Source organism: Belonocnema kinseyi, chromosome 10 (assembly GCF_010883055.1).
Source record: "Belonocnema kinseyi isolate 2016_QV_RU_SX_M_011 chromosome 10, B_treatae_v1, whole genome shotgun sequence".
Lineage (NCBI taxonomy): Eukaryota > Metazoa > Arthropoda > Insecta > Hymenoptera > Cynipidae > Belonocnema > Belonocnema kinseyi.
Genome location: NC_046666.1, coordinates 37,716,277 through 37,722,563, shown reverse-complemented (window position 1 = coordinate 37,722,563; position 6,287 = coordinate 37,716,277). Strand labels below are relative to the sequence as shown.

The window sequence follows — 6,287 nt, the reverse complement described above, 5'->3', positions numbered from 1 at the left end:
CTTATTTACAAAAAAAGTTCTTAGGTTCAAAAAAACATTCAGTGAACCGAAAAAGTGAGGTCGGTAATATAGGTATTTAGCTGTGTCACATGCCCTTAAAAGTTTAACTCTTTTGTTAGAAATTCGTTCTTTTTTTAAATTAATTTTTTAACTAAAAATGTAACTATTCAATTTTTGGTTGGAAATTCATCCATATTGTTGAAAATGGAACTATTTATGTGGTACCGGTAGGTGAGGGCGGGGGTAAATTAAAAAAAAATCCAGTCTACAAAATCGCCAGTGGCCACCGACGGCTTTTCAGTTTTTATTTGCTTTAGAACGTGCGCCTTTCTTTACTTTTTGTTTTAATTACTTTTTTAGCTTTTTTAATCTGAAAGTCAAATTATTTTAATTATTTAAACACTAATTTTTAGCATATTTAAAAATCTTTTCATAATTATTTTCGCTTTTTAATTTAATTTTAATTTTGATCCTAGTCTAATTTAAAAATATTTCTGAAACTTTTTAAGTTTTGTATAGTTTTTTTATTAAACTAGAAATGGATATCAGCGCGCCCCGTGGCGAAATTCTGTATCAATGAATATTGAAGTCGAACACACGCATAAGGCATACTGTTTATGTATGGACAGAAGTGTAAACTAGAAAGAGGTCAGAAATTGTTTGCAATTTTTAAATAATTATATTAGAATTAAAATCAACAAACAATAATAACAGAATAGAAAAAAAGGATACAGTGAAAAATGTTGTGGCATAATCATTTGCAAAATTTCACATTCATCACCTGGAATGCTCGTTTTGTGTAACAAAACATTAACAACAAATCAGAACCTTTTGTCTCAACAATTGAATGAATTTTATTAGAAGGCAGAACAGTTCTTAGGTAAGTTAAATTTAAGATATTAAAAACCTTTTGTGTGAAAAATGTAATAAAAAATAAAGGCTATAAGAAGAAAGCTTGACGTTTCGTAAAACATAACCTAAAAAATGAAAACTAAACGCGTTTCTTTTAGTTCTAAGTTGTTTTTAATCAGTGATAACGCGAAGAAAGTGGATTAATTATAATTTAAAAATTAGGAAACAAGTAATTTACGAAAACTGAGTTGATAATACGTTTTAGAATTTAGATGTTTTAAAATAATTAAATAAAATTGCTAATTTGAAACAATCTACATTTTTATTAAGAATTATTTTTTTTAAGATAAAAACTAATGGCTTTTTTTTAATATTTCTTTTTTTATGATAAATTAATCTTGCTGGTTGAAAATTAATATTTTCAGTTAAAAACTCCACTGCGTGAATAAACTCTTGTTGAAAATAATTTTTTGTGATAGATTTATCTAACTTTTTAAAATGAAAGTTGAACTATTCCAGTTGAAGATTCATAATTTTAGTTGAGAATTCATCTCTTTCGGTAGAAATTTAATTTATTTGGTTAAAAATCTAAATATTCCTCATGAATTCTGTTTGGTTGACAAACCTTTTTTTGTTCAAAATTTAATTCTTTTGTTAGAAAATCATGTATTTTGTAAAAAAAATTCGTCTACTTTGGCATAAAATTCATCTTATTTGCTGAAAATCGATCTTTTTGGTTGAAAATGAGTTTGTTTCTTATTTAGAATTAATTTTTTTAACTGAAAATGTAAATTCCATTTTTTGTTGAGATTTGATATTTTTTATAGAAATTTAATCTTCTTAATTGAAAAATATATAATTTCTTTGAAAATTTACTTTGATTTTTTTTCAAATTAAGTTTTTTACTAAAAAATCAATTATTCTATTTTTGAAAATTCAACTATTTGTTGAAAATCTGTCTTTTTTGGTAAAAGAGTATTCTCATTAGTTGAAACTTCATATTTTTGGTTAAAAATTCGTTTCTTTTTTGGTTGAAGATATATAATTTTAGTTGAAAATTTACCTTAGCTATTCCATTTTTTCTGAAAAATGGTCCTTTTTTGATAGAAATACAATCTTTTTTGTTAAAAAGTGTTCTATTTTATAAAGAATTTAACTATTCTATTTTTTGTTAAGAATTAATTTCTTTGGTGTAAAAAATATATATTTAGTTATAAATTAGTTTTTTTTATAGAAAATTCATCTTTTCGTTTGAAAATCCCAATATTTGGTCAAAAATTCATTTTTTTTGGTTGAAAATTCATCACTGTGATTAAATGTTAATTTCATTGGTTGAAAATTCGTTTTTTCTTTTTAGTTGAAATTTAATTTTTTAAACTGAAGCTGCAAATATTCCATTTTTGCTTGAAAACTTATATTTTTATTTGAAAATTAATTCATTTTGCTAAAAACTCGCTTTTTTTGTTTTTTAAATTTTGTGGAAAATTTTATGGAATCTTTTTAAATCTGTTATAATTTTTTAAATTCTTTTGAAACATCTAATGTACAGATCGAAGGTTAAAAAAATCCACGCTATAATTTTCAATGCTTTAAATTGAACAATGAATCAACTAATTAAATTTCCTTTAATTATGCAATTTTAAGGAATTTCAGTTAAAAGCATAACAACTAGATAGATTACAATTTTTTTAATTGACACATCTTAAACTAGAAGTTAAATTCTTTTTATTTTAAATGGTCAAAAATTAATAATTGTTGAATTTTTATTTATGCATAAAATCTGTTTTTAAATCTTGTTAAATATTTTTTTGAAGAAAAATCGTTAATATTTTTTACAGGAATCTTAAGTATATTTTGTTATTATCTGAAGATCTTAAAAACCCATTTAAATTCATCAAAATCTTATTTAAATATTTTCAAAAACATATATTTTGTTAAAAATTTTTTGGAATCATTCAAAATTTTTAATTATTTGTAATCTCTTCAAAACTTCTAAATATTTTTTAACCTAATCGAAATTTTTTCTAAAATAATAATTGTCCTTTTTTTTTATACTTCCAAATTTGTTTTTATTTTAAACTCATTTAAAGTATTTTGTAGAAAATAAGTTGTAAAACAAAAATATAATTGAAAATTTCCCCAGAAATGTTAAGAAAATTTTTTTATTATCTTCAAACTTTAAAAATCTTTAAGCCTTTATCAATCCTGCAAAATGAAAAATTATCCCTTAAGAGATTCTTATTTTTGTTTAAAATTTTGGAAATCTTCCGAAATCTTCTTAAGTATTCTCTTTAAATTAATTTTCTAAGATACAAAACCATTCTTTATTTTTCATAGGAATCTTAATGAATTTTTCGTATATAATTTTATTTTTAATTATTTGGAATCTTTTCAACTTTTGAATTATTTTTGAAATTCTTTCAAAGCGACTGAATATCGTTTAAAATGATTCGAATTTTTCCTACCATATTTAATAAAACCTGCAAAATTTTTTAAAATGCTCGAAAATCTTCGAGATTATTTTTTCTTTGCAATTTTGGAAATCTATTTAAATATTTTTAAAAATACTTTTAGGACTAATGACGGGGTTTATACAAAATATTCTAATTTTTTACTCGGAATTAAGAGTTTTCAATAAAAATGTAAACTTTCAGTTCAAGAAAATAGTTTAATTTTTCACCGACTAGTTGAATATAAATATCTTGTTTCTTGTTAGAAGATTATTTTTCTTGCTGGAAAAAGTCGAATCGTTTTAAATGATATTCAGATGTTTTGAAAGAATTTTGAAAATACTTTAAAAGTTGAAAAGTTTCCAAATAATTAAAAATAAAATTATATATGAAAATTTCATTAAGATTCCTATGAAAATTATGAATGTATTTTTATTTTAGAACATTAATTTGAAGAGAATATTGAAGATGATTTCAAAATATTTTAAAAATGTTATCGAGAAATCAGAAACTTTTAAGATATTTTTTTTTCAATGATTTTTTTCTTTTAAAAATTATTTTTTACAGAATTTCTAAAAAGAGTTTAAAACCAAAAACAAATTTGGAAGAATAAATAAAAATCGAAGAATTATTACTTTAGAAAAAATTCTATTAGGTTAAAAGATATTTAGAAGTTTTCAGGAAATTCAAAAATAATTTAAATAGTTTAACAAAATATATATTTTTCAAGATCTTGAAATAAGATTTTGACGTTTTTAAATGATTTTTAAACTTTTCAGAGAATAACAAAATATACTTGAGATTCCTGTAAACAAATTTAATAATTTTTCATTAAAAAAAAATTTTCTAAATGTTTGGAAACAAATTTGTATGTATAAATAACATTTTAATAATGATTGATTTGTAGAAACTCAAAATAAAAAGGATTTCACTTCTAATTTAAATTGTGTTCTTTAAAAAAAAATTGTAATCTTTTAAGTTTTAATGCTTTTCACTGAAAATTGCTTAAAATGATATAATTTTAAAAAAATCCAGATTGTTTCATTTATGAAACTTAGAATTGATTTATTTTGCAATTTACCGATATTTATTTTAAAATTGGAAAATAAAAAATTATTATTTAAAAAAATTAATTTCAAGAGTATATTTAAAAAGATTTCCTAAATTGTGAGAAAATAATGTGGAAGATTTTAACAGTTTATTTTAATTTTGCAGGATTTATTAAAAGTTTTATGGAAAACTCGAATGATATAAAAAGTGATTGTTAAGAAGTTTCAAAAGCATTTGAAAAATGATAACAAATTTAAAAATATTCCATAACATTTTAAACAAAATTTAGGTTTTTAAAGATTTTTAAATCAAATTTTAAAACTGTTTAAACATATTGAAAGGCTGCAAAAGAAGAAATAAATTTGACTAAACTTCCTAGAAATATTAAAAATGACTTTATATTTTGAGTATAGCTTCTACTTTATTATATATTTACCTTTTTTAAGGGGGTAGGTGCGTATAGATTGGCGAAAAATTGACGGGAACTTTGGGAATTTTTTTCTCAAAGACTATTCTATATTTTTATATGAAAATTGGACAAGTTCTTGTTTATTATTAAAAAAAACGAAACAAACAAATTTTCGCATAATCATTATAAATAATTATGAAGTAAGAACACGTTGAAGGTAATAACTTTTTTTCCCCCTCTCAATTTGTGCCGTGTTGCAGCCGTGTAGCTGATGTGCTACACACAAACATAAAAATCAAATTGTTTTGTTATTGTTACATAAAAATCTCGTCCATAAACTAAATCTAGAATTATTTAAATCTTGTGCAAAATATGGCAGATTTTTAAAAAAATGTTGAAAAAAGTTTTTTATTGTTATCGCAAAAAAATAAGTAAACATTATTTTTTGCAAAAACCTTCTAGTTCATGGATTAGATAATTAAATTTCCTTTAAAATGGTTTTTCATGATCGTCCAAAATTCGCTGAATAATCTGTTTTCGAGAAAAACGCGTTTAAAGTTTGCGGTACATGAAAATAGGCGTTCTGCGCTCCGAGCAACCTTTACAAAAGTAGCGATAGAATCTATACTGCTTCGAATTTCGCTCTAAAATTTTAACAGAATATTTTTGAAATGCTGTTCTTTCGATTTTTGTAAAAAAAATCGATTTTCTGAGCCATCTATACGTACCTACCCCCTTAAACGGAATCTTTCAGCTTTATGCGTTTGAATTGTTTCACTTTAATCATAAAAAATGTTGGCGAACCGGGAAATGATTGAGAATTAAATGTTACTAATTACTACATTGAATAAACCTAGTACTAGTGGTATCATATTTTGAAATTCCAAGTAATAAGGTTCATGAATTTTAAAATGAAAACGTTAAAAAAGTGAATAATATGTAAGATAGTAATATTAGCTAATTTTTAAATTAGTATTGTGTACATTTTGTAAATTTCAAATTCTGTGTGAGTGAAACTCAATTTATTTAGAATCTTTATATGGTAAAATTATTTTATTTCAAATTAAAAGCATTAATAGTTCCATCAACTCATCTCACTATTAACCCTTAAACGGCCAAAACGCCACTACCGGTACACTGCTTTTCAACGGCCAATAACTAAGACTATTCGACACTAGAAAAAATTGAGACACATATATTTTTATTGCTTAAGATCTCCTCTTTCCGACGGTGCCAATGAAATTCCCCAAAAAATTTATTTATTATCCCAAAATGCAGTTTAAACAAAAAAAAACGTGATTTTTCGTGCCTATTTTTTTTTGTGAACCATTTTCCAAAGCTTTTCGAGTCTGAAATTAACCTGGAATCTCACTAACGGGTGGAATAAATATCTAAACTTTGAGAATCCATGGTTCAAAGATCGATTTTTCGTTTTAGTATTTTCAAAATGGCGTCCTAATGGCAAAATTTTTGTGAAAACATTCATGAATTTTTTTACAATAAACGATGCGCTTTTCGGAAAAATC

The 6,287-nt window shown here is 23.3% G+C and overlaps 1 protein-coding gene across 2 annotated transcripts in view; it reads left to right on the top strand.

The window, feature by feature from the left end:
• The window catches only part of LOC117181350, a 79,679-nt gene that overhangs the window by 58,027 nt on the left and 15,365 nt on the right, over positions 1-6,287 (top strand). The window contains exon 1 of one of the 2 annotated variants that reach the window (XM_033373921.1): positions 638-880. The exons of the other annotated variant lie outside the window; for it this stretch is intronic. The gene's annotated coding sequence lies outside the window, so the exon portion shown is untranslated. Of the gene's footprint in view, positions 1-637; positions 881-6,287 lie in introns of those variants that run through there. 2 annotated transcript variants of the gene reach the window in all.